The 12,050-nt window shown below is 42.2% G+C and overlaps 1 protein-coding gene across 1 annotated transcript in view; it reads left to right on the plus strand.

The window, feature by feature from the left end:
* The first annotated feature begins 9,395 nt into the window (after positions 1-9,395).
* PKIA (cAMP-dependent protein kinase inhibitor alpha) overlaps positions 9,396-12,050 on the plus strand; it is a 45,134-nt gene continuing 42,479 nt past the window's right edge. Inside the window, exon 1 of the mRNA XM_033063898.2 lies at positions 9,396-9,628. The gene's annotated coding sequence lies outside the window, so the exon portion shown is untranslated. The remainder of the gene's footprint in view (positions 9,629-12,050) is intronic.

Below are 12,050 nucleotides of genomic sequence, written 5' to 3' on the forward strand. Positions count from 1 at the left end.
CACCTTCCTTTGAGAACTTTATTGCATACCAGGGAATGAAAGCACTAGTTTTGTTTCTATAGATTTGCTGTTCACATTGCCTACTCAGAGTTTTAGACAGTATCTCACAGTTTGCCCAGCAGAGTTCCCTCTGAGTGAAGATGCAGCAATAATGACAAATCTGTGAATAAACAAGTTGATAGACAAGTCTATTAAGTTTGTCTCTTTTAAGATAAAAACTACAATTACAGTAATTTCACGACCATAAGACGCACCGGACTATAAGGCACACCCCCCGGGAGCCGGCAAAATTCGCAACTTTGTAGATCAGATAAGGCACACCGAACTATAAGGCGCACCCTTTTTTTTGCAGTGAGGCTCCGCCCCTAGCTCACCCCACGTGTTTGCTGGCTGAGGCCCCGCTTCAACCCGGCAGCCATTGGCCCCTGGGCCCACCTCCACCTGGCAGGGGCGGTACCGCGAGCTACCGGGCCCGCCTTCACCTGGCAGCCATGGGCCCCCGGGCCCGCCTCCAGCCGGTTGCCATGGCACTTCCAGCTCCCCCCACGGCTCACAGCTCACACTTCCAGTTTGGCAAATTTCGCAGCTTTGTACATCAGATAAGGCGCACCGGACTATAAGGCGCACTTCTGGGTTCGAGGGAAAATTTTAGTCAAAAGGGTGCGCCTTATAGTCGTGAAATTACTGTAATCAGCTAGCTTAATGAAGATTCTCATAGCTGCAAAATTAAAAAAAAGGATATTATCTGCGCAGAACATTCACAAATAACCAGCATCAAACACTTAAGGCACAGAAATTTAACTGTAGCTGTTTGTAAAAGGATTTTCTTTAATGTCTCATTGGCTGATAATCTTCGACATTTCATAATTAAATATCACCAAGGCCATATTAAAAAGGTATGTTACATCTTGGATGTAGTTTTCACTCAGAAAATGTTTTCTACAATAATTAAATGGAAGATCATAATCCAAAGTCTCATAGAGACATTTGATATAAAATATCTGTAAAAATGGAAAGTCTATTCCCCATCTAAGGACAACTTTGAGCTGAAAAGCCCTGCAATATAGAGCAATATATCCACTAAATCCCTGAAAACTCATATTCTAGAGTAAACTAAAAAAATGAACATTATTATTGATTCAGGCAGTAGTTGTATTAAGAAACACAAGGACAGGAATTTTTATGGGGGGAAGGAAGGGAAAAGCAAGAAAAAACAATCTTCTGCTCTTTCCCACCACCATCCTACCAAAATCTGAGAACCAGGAGTACTTCCTACTTCTCACTGATTTTTTAACTTCTTGTCCATGGAGTCTTGTCCTTCCTTCATTTGTGTGAAACATTGTCCTTGGGTCTCATTCCTACTTCTTTTAGGGTGGCCTCAAAGTAGCTTTCTTACCTCATCTTTGCCTTCTCAGAGTTCTGCCCTTAGTCTTCCTTCTGTTGTCCTTTCAGATTTTATTTCCCCCATGGTCTGTCTTCAAAACAATTCTAAAATATTCCTGGGGTTTCTTTTTTCTATTTTGCTATGCAATCAAAAATCTCATTTATGTTTTTATGAATTATCGCAGTATCTTTTTTTTTTCTTTGCCATGTGTCCTGACTGTAGAAAGTCATAACACTAGTACAACAATGAACTTTCTATCCCATAACTTTGATTGCAGCATGCATTTATGTGCATTCCTACATCTGTGGTTTCACATGCAAAGGATGATGAAAATTGTTGCTCATAAAACTGAAGTGAATAAAACTGTAACTTTGGGCATCAGTATCAGAGGTCAGCATAGAAAAAAATACATATTTGTCCTACAAATTGAAAGCTAAAAGTCTGTGCTAGTCAGCTACTTATCCACTTAATTAATCTTTTATTGCTTGAGATAGCTGGCATACACTGTCCAGCAGCACTTCTCAGATGGAGCATGCTCTCCTGCTCCACTGTCATGCAATTTGATATTACCTCTGGAAGATATTGCCTGTGCATCCAAGGTTCATTTCATATAATTTTATCTGTTCTGAGTGTTCATAGCTCTACAAGTACAATGAAATTCCGCACATTATAAAATGTCAATGTTCCACTGATAGTACCATTTTATTCCCCTGTTTATCACAATAATAATATCTGGGCTCATTAAAACACCTCCTACATCTCTTACAAATTGTTCCTTGGAAATCCTTTCTTTCTTGACTGGAAAAAAATGTCCTTGCAGAAGAATTTTGTGACAGCTGTACCTTCCATGCAGCTCTTGCTGAAATGTTCTACTTTTCCAGCATCTGTTTTTCCCCCTCATAACACAAAATAATATCCCACTATCCTATTGTTGAGAAAGTAATCTCCAATCTTCTGTTTCATGTCTGACACAGTTTGCTCTAGGAACACAAACAGACTCAAAGAAATCTACAATCATAACAGAAGAGTGATTTGAAAGTGGGATTCCCATATAGGCATCAAGCCTGTGAGTGGGCAGGCACAAGTAGCAGTTACAGAATTTTCTAATATACACTCAGAAACGAAAAAACAAAATTAAACCAAAACAAATTACTAGTCAACTAGTTTTTATACAATTATGTTTTGGAAAAGAATATTCACTAGCATTGATACAAAATCACTACAGTACTTGGTTTGGGAAATTATTATTTTTAAGCAGAAAGCCCTAACATCCTGACTGCTTTAGCAAAACCACCAAACAGCTTTTGGCATGGCAATTAATAATGAGTTTTCTTCTTTTTAGTCTGTAGGGAAGAAAAAAAAAATCACAAAATATACATACCTGTAATCTAAGAAAAGATTTCTCAGGAAACAGGTAGCTGTCTTAATGATAAAATATATTCCTAATGAGGACTATCAATCAACTTGAACTCCAAATGTCCAATTCTGTCCTGACTGTACTAAAGCCAGGAAGAATTACACTTGTACAAGAAAAGCAGGAGGAGGGACCTACTCAAGTTTCAAAAGATGGTACCCAAAGCAACAACCAAGAACTGTAAATGCCTTGAAAACCAAGAGAACTGGATATGTTTAAATGCCACCTACTCGCCAACATTTAAAAAACTAGAAGCAACCCACAAGCTTCTTTTATTTAGAAAACTGAGATTAGTTACCATCCAAAATTGTTGAGGTTTTAATTTATTTCTGAACTGAAATTTTTTGCCCAAGAATTTTAAACAGAAAGGGATACAGGAAGGGAAATGGGAAGCAAACCTATTAAACAAAACAAAAACAGATAATCTTCAGTTTTAGAAATTACTTTAGGCAACGTTTTAGGGGTGTTGAGACATTACTGAGAAATGGGTTGTGCTAGATCTGGAATTAGGGAAATATGTATTCTCTCTGGTCAGATGGAGAGTATTCACATGTTTATTGGCTTTTTTTTATTGTTTTGGCAGAGAATAATAAACAAAGATATACAAAAACACTGTGACACATTTTTGCTGTCAAATTTTCTGCATCTGTACAGGCACCGAGTTTTGGCAGCTCTCACAGGCTTTGCTTGTCTCTTCCTTGTTATGCACTGCAAATTTTGTTAGCAATATTTTTCTTATTTTTTTTTTTTTAATTAAAGATATATGTTGCAAGAGGCTCCCTGTTGCATAGTAAACTAAGAGAAGACAATCTTTTGGACAAATCTCTTTTCAAAGGCTTTTACATAACAACAAGCACCCGGACTCACTAACTCATCTTAAATGGGTTCCTCCACTAAACCAAACAGGTGTAAGATAAGAAATCTGAAATCAGGATTAAAACTTTACAGAACTTAAAATTTGTATTAAAGGCAGTCAAATAAATAGGCTGGTATAAGAAACCTGTAGATGGGAATTAGGTTGAAGATTCAGTAGGATGCAAAGACAGAGTTAGAAGAGGGTATGAACAACAAATATCAGGATTCTCCCATTTTTGTTTTTGTGCTGTTGACAAACAGTAATGGAAGCAAAAGGTAAAGTACTACATCTCACTTTAATATCATAGAATTGCTTGGTTTGGAATGGCCCTTTATAGATCACGTAATCCAAACTCCCTGCCATGGGCAGGGACAACTTTACACCAGGTCACTAGAAATCCATTCACATAAGTAAACACACTGAAAACCTACATAGGCAGCAGAATTGTCATGACAGTACTTTCTTTTCTTTCAAAAATAACAGATTTCCCATACTACATTGAAAAATGTGAGAAAATGGAGGCTGACAGGTCAATAACTCAGAAAATATTGTGGTTAATGCCAGAATTGAAATTGCTTAAACCTTAATTTCTCCCCTTATGGCATATGCATTATAGCAACATTATATTGTCACAAGTTATTTTTCCCACTTGGAAGGATGCTTTATATTACAATTGTAGTAATGTATTTTTAAGCATAAAAAATGTTATGATGGGACTATTATTCCGACTAACTTTAGAAAACAGCAATGAAGCTGACAGTGGAAAATGACAAAACCCAAGCAGGTTTCAACTTAAAGAATTAAGAAAGTCAGACTCCTTTGTAGTAAGACCATGCTGGAAGCCCCAGGAGAAAAGAAAGAACAACATATCTGTTCCTACTGACATGACGGAGGATAAGGGCCACCCTCTGCCCCTGTGCACACCCAACTACAATTACTTTCAGCTGAAATAACTTGTAACTTAGTGTTCAGCTGAGTCCCGTGCATCGAAGTCAAAAGTTCATAGTATTGTTAGGTGTCATAAATTATTATCAATGCATTTTGCTCATGCTTAACAATGTTGTACAATCTGAATCTTTGACAGTCCCTGCCTTGAAAATTTGAGTATCTCAGTCTGTGAAAATAACAACTAACAACTATCAAGAGGAGGACACTGAGAAACAGTCTGCACAGAGGGTTTGTTTGGTTATTCTAAACTAAGTACAACCAGATCATATGACTTCAAATTTCCTATTGCTGAAGATTAGAAAATAATATACTGAATGCTTTTCAATTAATATTCTTCTGTTAGTTGTTGAGTGATCAACCAGAATTAACTTTAAAAATTATTCCCTTCCAAATGGTTTGCAGAAATATATCACTACTTTAAAAATGTTTTCTTGATAATTGTTCAGTTATAACGAAGTCTGTTTGAGTATTGTTGACATTGCAGTTCATCTTGCAATGTTCTTCTTCATCATCATACTTTTGAGTCAGTTTTTGGCATATATATGGCATATATATTACACCTTAACCAACTGAACAATATGTGTTAATTTACCTATTTTGTTTAACAGCTTATAAAGCTATAATGGAACAAAAGCATAAAGAAAGAAAGGAAGAGTAAGGAAGTGAAACAGTGGTCATGGAAAAACAGCTCAGTCTATCTGATTTTTAAAAATATCTGCAGAAAAAATACTTGCAATAACAAGATTTTTAAATATGGTCTTTTCTCAGTAGAAAGTCTTTAGCAATTTTTATTATGTGCATAATTTTATTTGTGGGACCTGAAATTACTTCAAATAAACAGTTCCAGATGGATCAGCTGGATATTAACTTATTAAGGGTTCTTATGGTGCACTCCTTCATTATATTTCAACACAAGACTGTTTTGATATCCAGTAGGAATATTACTGTACTCTACTATATTCTACTGTACTCTACTATATTCTCCATGGGAACCATAAAATAATGTTCACTATCTTAAACTGCACTGCTGTTGACATGTGACAATTGGTTTTTTTTGAGTAATTTTTTTGAGCCTTTATGTAAAAATTTTCCCACATTTGTTAAAAAAAGGGTAAAAAAATCATAAGAACTGTTTATCCATTGTCTTGTTTTCATTTAAATGCAGTCTGAGGATATCCAGAAAACCACTGTTATTAAATGGTACATTAGTGCTCAGTTTAATATTAAAAGGGAAAAAAAAAGCTTATGGCAATCTGACAAATAAACTGGTTAGAACAGCATTATCTATTGCTCTTCAGGAAACAGGACATTGGCTTGCACTGCAGAGACTCCCAAAGACTCTGAATTTTGGAAGACATGAAAATAACTTACCATAAATAATTGCCAAATAAGCAGGTCCATAAGAAGTAGGCTATTTAGACAGAAAAAAAAGTGGATGGCAGATCAGAGTCCTTTTTTACATTCAGTACAACCGATTTTCTCTAGTTTCAGGAGTATAAACTTTAAAGAAGCCTGTGTGCAGTGGTCCCTCTCTTTTTATGTTATTGTACTACTGGCACTGGTGTTGCATGCTATCATCAACTAGACCACGTAACTGTAAATTCCTAGGTCTCTTTTCATTTCATAAATAATGCCTGACAATCTCCAGGAATGGGGCAGCATCTCCAACTTCACAAATATAGATGGAGCTTTACTATTCTGACTTGAACACACTCTTGATTCTAATTTCCCCGTGAAAACACTAACATCAATTTGTATACATTCATTTATTCTCCTTCATTGTTTTTCTTTACCTTTTACTCCAGTCAGCAATTATCAGGAAAGCCAGTACTCAGTTTAAGTAAGAGACCCTTGATTTTTCACCCCTGTTTCACTGAAAAAAAAGAGCTCAACTTCTTCATTTCAGGATTTCTTTACATTTCTTTATATTTTTACAAATGGTGCACACCTTTTGCTGTTAGTGCTGTTGTTTTGTTTGTTTGTTGTTTATTATTTATTTCAACAATCCAATTTAGTGTTGGAAAATCTCACCTCATCCTTGCTGTTTTTAACCTCTAAGACACAACTTTCTCCTCCTACTACTTCTGTTATCTTGTTTTAAGTCACTCCCTTTGCAAATAAGCAGTCTTCCTTATAAAACGTTCTCACTTAATTTCCCCATATTCAGATATTCAAGAGATCTCACTATTTTCTTTTATTTTCCTTACAGCATACATTTTAAAGCTGAAATGCTTAGATTTCAATCAATTTATATTGACATTAATTTTAAACTTATTGAACCCATGACTGCTAAATCAAAGATTATATCCTCTGAGTAAAACAGGCTTTTTGAATGCTGCTAAATGATGAATATCTATATGTTTTTTCTACTGAAATAAAATCCTATAGGTATCTCATTCATTGCCTTGTTTTTTCAATCATGCATATTGAATAATACTAATTAAAGCCCTTGGGCCAAGAGCATTTACCTCTCTTGACTCTGGAATTTACTGCTACCAAAGAAATTATAAAAATTAAATAATAATAACTGCTGATTTTGCACAGATCTAGGATTTTCTAGTATGCTAATCATTTAGTAAATTGTGCTACGAGTTGCTGAACCGTACAGCCCAATAGAAGAGAGGCTGCCATAGCAACGTTTTCCTAGGCCTAGTCACTAGCAAGTCTGAACACATATTCCTAACAGGCATGCACACACAGAAAGTATGTACACACAAATATATATAAATATATAAATAAGCACAAGGCTAACCACACAGATCAACATAGACACAGACAGTCAAACACAAATGGCATGAAAGGTGAAATCCTGTCCTCCTCTCTGGCATGAGTCCCTGTAACCTGAGGTGTGACTCTTGCTGCTGGCACTTACACCCATGCAGAGACACACATATAGCACAGGGAGACCTCTCACACAGTAAGATTTAGAAATAGAGGCTAGTCTAGGAGACTGGTCTGATCAGGTGCAGGGCATAGCCAGACAAGCAAAGTGACCAGCAGTTTGTTTACAGCAGACTAGCCCTATTTACCTCCTCATCCCACTGTTTTCTCACACTTGCTCATTCCCATATCACTTCCCATATCACCTTCCTTGTCTTTGGCTCTTGCCCTAAACATCTCGTAAGTCTTAACCCCCAAAAGCTCTATTATCCATCCCATAATGCCTCGTGCAGCCCTGGGCAGTAACACCCACACAGAGATTTTTGGTTGACTGCTGGGTGTGTCCCCCACCTCCATGGAAACTGAGCCTTCCCTGGGAGGGGCTGGGCAGGGGCTCCCTTTGCCCACCTGCCCAAGTGCCCCTAAACTCCTCTGTGCATGTGGAGGTGAGCCTGCAATCACGGAACCTACCACTCTGTAGCTGAGGTTAAATATCACTGCTGAGATGCTGCCGGTGCTGCACATTCAGGTCTGCAATGCCAATCAACAGAAGAGGTTCAAGGCAGGGAGTAAACAGGAGCAGCCCAAAATAGAGCAACTGCAGAACTGCACAGGTGAAAAGCTGCACCAGAACCACTATAAAAATAAACACAATGAATTTCTAAAAGGGAACTTGGGTTCAGAGCTTTTATATTTCATCTCAGAGACCAAGAACTCTACCTTAGTGAGACTTCACTGTTTTCCTCTACCACCACAGTAAATGATCCTACTTATACCCAAGGCCACCGAAGCAGCTTTTTACGTTTACAGACCTTGCCACAATGGAACTCGTCAACATTTCCAGCACAAGTCTGTTCCAAAACCTTGCTGAGGCACCACTCGCCCACCGAGTCAACTGAGCAGGTGCAACACCTTGGAAACTCCTGTGTTTGTTTTTCCTAGGAGCTCATCCAGCATGGCTTCTCTCGACCAGACACAACTCTGCCTTGCTCATAAGATATGAAGAGCTCTCAGACTGCAATGATTTGGCTTGCACCAGTGACATGCATCATTAATCCAAACTAGACTGCTTGGTGTCATCTATGTACCAGCATAGCTGTGCTTGTCCTGCATACGGGATGGGTGATGGGATTGCAAACTGTGATAGGAATCCAGCCTTCTTTACAAGCCTGTCGGTCACTCAGTATGCGCACAGCACTCTGTCAGTAACAAAAATAGACACGCTGCCTACTGCTGGGTCTCAGAAATATCAGGTCGCCCTTGGTAGAGGGGAAGCATGCCCAGGTGACCTTGAGCACAGCACAGTGCCTGTCCTCTGCTCTCCCCTTCCAGGCACAGAGCAGAAGCCACTGCCCGAGCAGCTCTCTCGCATCCCAGGGAGCGCTGCCTTTTTTAGGGGCACGAGCTCAGGAGCGCTTGGGCGCCCTGAGGCCGGGAGGTGAGAGCGGGAACAGGGAGCTCACACACGAACACAGCGGACTACAGCGCGTGTTCCTCCAAACGGCGAGACCCAGGCACGCAGCTCTCCCCGGGGACGCTCCCCCTCAGCAGCGGCCTTGCCCTCCCGCGTTCCCGCTGCCCAGCGGGGCACGGCCGGGCACAGCGCTCGGGGCCGGGCCCGCAGCCCCGTCCGCCGCGCGGGAGCGCCGCGCTGCCCGCGGAGGGGACTCCCGGGAGGGCACGGCCGGCAGGGGCGGAGCGGCCCATCCCGCCGCCGTGCCTGGGGAGGGACCCCCGGACCGCCACCGCACCCGGGAGACGGTACCGCCCCTCGCAGGCTCCCGGGCAGCCGGGCACGGGTGTTCCCGCGGCAGCGGCGGCCCCTCCGGCGCGGGTGGAGCGCCAGGGCCCCGCGGCGCTCGGGCTGCCGGGCGGCGGGGCCGTCTCCCCCTCCGCGGCGGGAGCGGAGTGCGGCGGCCCGCGGAGGGGGCGGGGAGGATGACTTCATGCCGCCGGAGCGCCGTGAATTTAGGAGCAGCAGCTGCCGCCGCCGCCGGCGGGATGTGGGGGTGAAGTGACAGCGGGAGCTGCTGCCGGCTGAGAGAGGAACAGCGCCGGGCACCCGCCGAGCCCGGGGGCTCTGGGCCGCCACCAGCAGCCGCTGCGGGAGGGAGGGAGGAAGATGCGCTGAGCCGGTCGCTGAAAGGTGAGCGGGAGCTGCGGGGGCGGGCGGCGAGCGCTGCGGCGCTGCCCGGCCGGAGGAACGCGGCGCTGCCGGTGCGAGCCCCGCTCCGGCTCTGCTGGCCGCCCAGCCCGGGCAGCGCCTGCAGCCTGCTGGCACTCGTAGCTTCCTTCTCTTTCCCTCTCCTCCCTTCTGCCGCCGTTCCCTCCAAAAGCGGCAAGGATGCCCTCTCTGAAGCGCCACCGTGGTGCGTTTTATCTTCCGCGGCCAGGATGTGCGGTGGCCCGGTGCCAGCCCCCGCTCGGCCGCTCTCGGTGCCCGTGTCGGGACACCCTGTCAGTGGCGCAGCACAGCACGGCAGGGCTGCGACAGGTGCGGGACTGCGCCCCGCGCTCCCTCCCGGGCCGAGGCGCCTTCCTCGAGTCACGGGGAAGACATCTTAGGGCAGAAAGGGAGCAGAAGCAAAAAAAGATGTCACCTCTTACACATTCCTGGATTTGGAGTCGCTTCCCAGGAAATTAAAGAGTGTGGAAGTTGGGGAACCGACCCTTACACCAAAATGGATTTTGTCATCTTTTTCGGAGTCTTGCGTGGGTTTTTTTCCCCCTTCCATTCGTTTTATCATCTAGCCTAAGGTTTGCGGCAAGCAAAATAGCAGCAAAATTCAAATGCATTTGTTTGTTAATGGAAGAATTAGTGAGTTGCTGTTCCATCATATCACCTGTAGAAGTGGAAAAAGCAAGAATGTATGCATATTGTAGCTTGGCTGTTAACACTGCACGTTGTGGTACGTACATAGGTCTTAATATCAAAAGAATGGTGTTTTGGAATTGAGAAGAAGGGAAGAAATCTGCCTGACCTATTTCTGTGCCTGATACACTGGTGGTTTTTGTTGAGTTGGTTTTGTTGTTGTTGGGGGGGGTTTTTGTGCTGCTGATTGGTTTGGTTTTATTTTTAAAATTTGTTCTGCTTTAAAAAAGAAAACTTGCCCTAAAGCAGATATGGCATTACGGGAGGCTGGCGTGCAGAGGCAGCTCGTTAGAATAAGCACTGTGTAGTGGTTAATGGCTCTGTGTGGTTTGGAAATGGAAGCAATGCCTGTGTCTCTGAGAAGTAAAGAATTAGGAATTAATCTCTTCCTAATGAAAAAGAAAGCAGGATACTGGAAGCTGAAGGTTATTTTGTTCAATGTCTACTTACCTGTATGTTCATCTTCAAGGATCCTGTTACCTTAGTGTTCACAGAGAAGCTCAGACAGCTGCGGGATTCTTGGATGGGGCTGAAGCCTCTGGTCATGGTGCTAGAGTGGCACAATACTTAGGGAGGTAACAGGGAGTTGCTTTATTTATTGTCATTATTTCCGGGAAGATACTTAAATACAGTCAGTACTGTTGCTGGGTATGCAGAAGGCAGATGACAGCTACAGAGACAGAAAATGTGTATTAAAAAACAACTGAGGCTTCACAAGGTTGAAACAAAGAGCGAGTGATGAATGGCAGAGTCAGAAATCAGTCCAACAGAGAGATCTTTTCTCTGAGGCACAGTCTTTAACTGTGATCCTGTATAGGCTTGTTGCTTTAAGCATGTCATGGCACATGCAATGTATGTGTTTCACACTAGAAAAAACAATATTTTGTGAAACCTGTGTCATTCATCTACCATACATTTATTTTGTTCCTGTAAAAACTTTGAAGAATTGGTTACGACATTTCTATTGGTTTTTCCTTGCTAGAATTAAGCATGCAGGCAGTTTCAGAGTTGCAATGTTTGCAATGATTGGCTGATTTGTTCTCTAGTTGCATTTGGTTGGAAAAAGAAACCGTGTAGCTGAGTTCAGATGCTTCACATATTAGCCCACCCATTCTATCTATAGTCAAGTTCTTCACCAGAGTGATGAAATCGAGTAATGGCCTCCCATCAGTTGTTGCAAGCACGGGGTAGTATGAGTACTCACTAATGTTGATACTGTTATCACAGCCAATTTACCTCTTCCTGCTTCCTGGCAAACCTAGTATTTCAAGACTCTTAATTAATATTTTTTTTTAAATAATATGGTAGCAGAGATAAAGTAGTGGTTGACCAAGAACCCCACTGCAAACTTGAATTGCTTTTGTTTTTTTCTTGTGTGCTCTAACGGCAAATGGTGTAATGCGCATGTGTCCACAGAAGAAAGTGTATCTAATTATCAATGTGAGTTTAGTTCCATGGTGTAACTGATGTGAATCCGCTTCCTACAGATTTCTTTCCCAGAACTCTTCTTGCTCCTTCTGTTACTGTTACTTCCATACTTCTGCCAACCAAAGGAAAGCATCTTTATTGTGGTTGATCTGGGGCAACATCATCACTGACTTGGAAGAACAGCCTAGTTGGCCAGCTGGTTGGTGGCAGACAGACTGGGGAGCAGCTGAGATTTCGTTGTCTTTTCCTCAGAGGTTCTTCTATTTTG

The sequence above is a fragment of the Catharus ustulatus genome, chromosome 1 (genome assembly GCF_009819885.2).
Source record: "Catharus ustulatus isolate bCatUst1 chromosome 1, bCatUst1.pri.v2, whole genome shotgun sequence".
Classification (NCBI taxonomy): domain Eukaryota; kingdom Metazoa; phylum Chordata; class Aves; order Passeriformes; family Turdidae; genus Catharus; species Catharus ustulatus.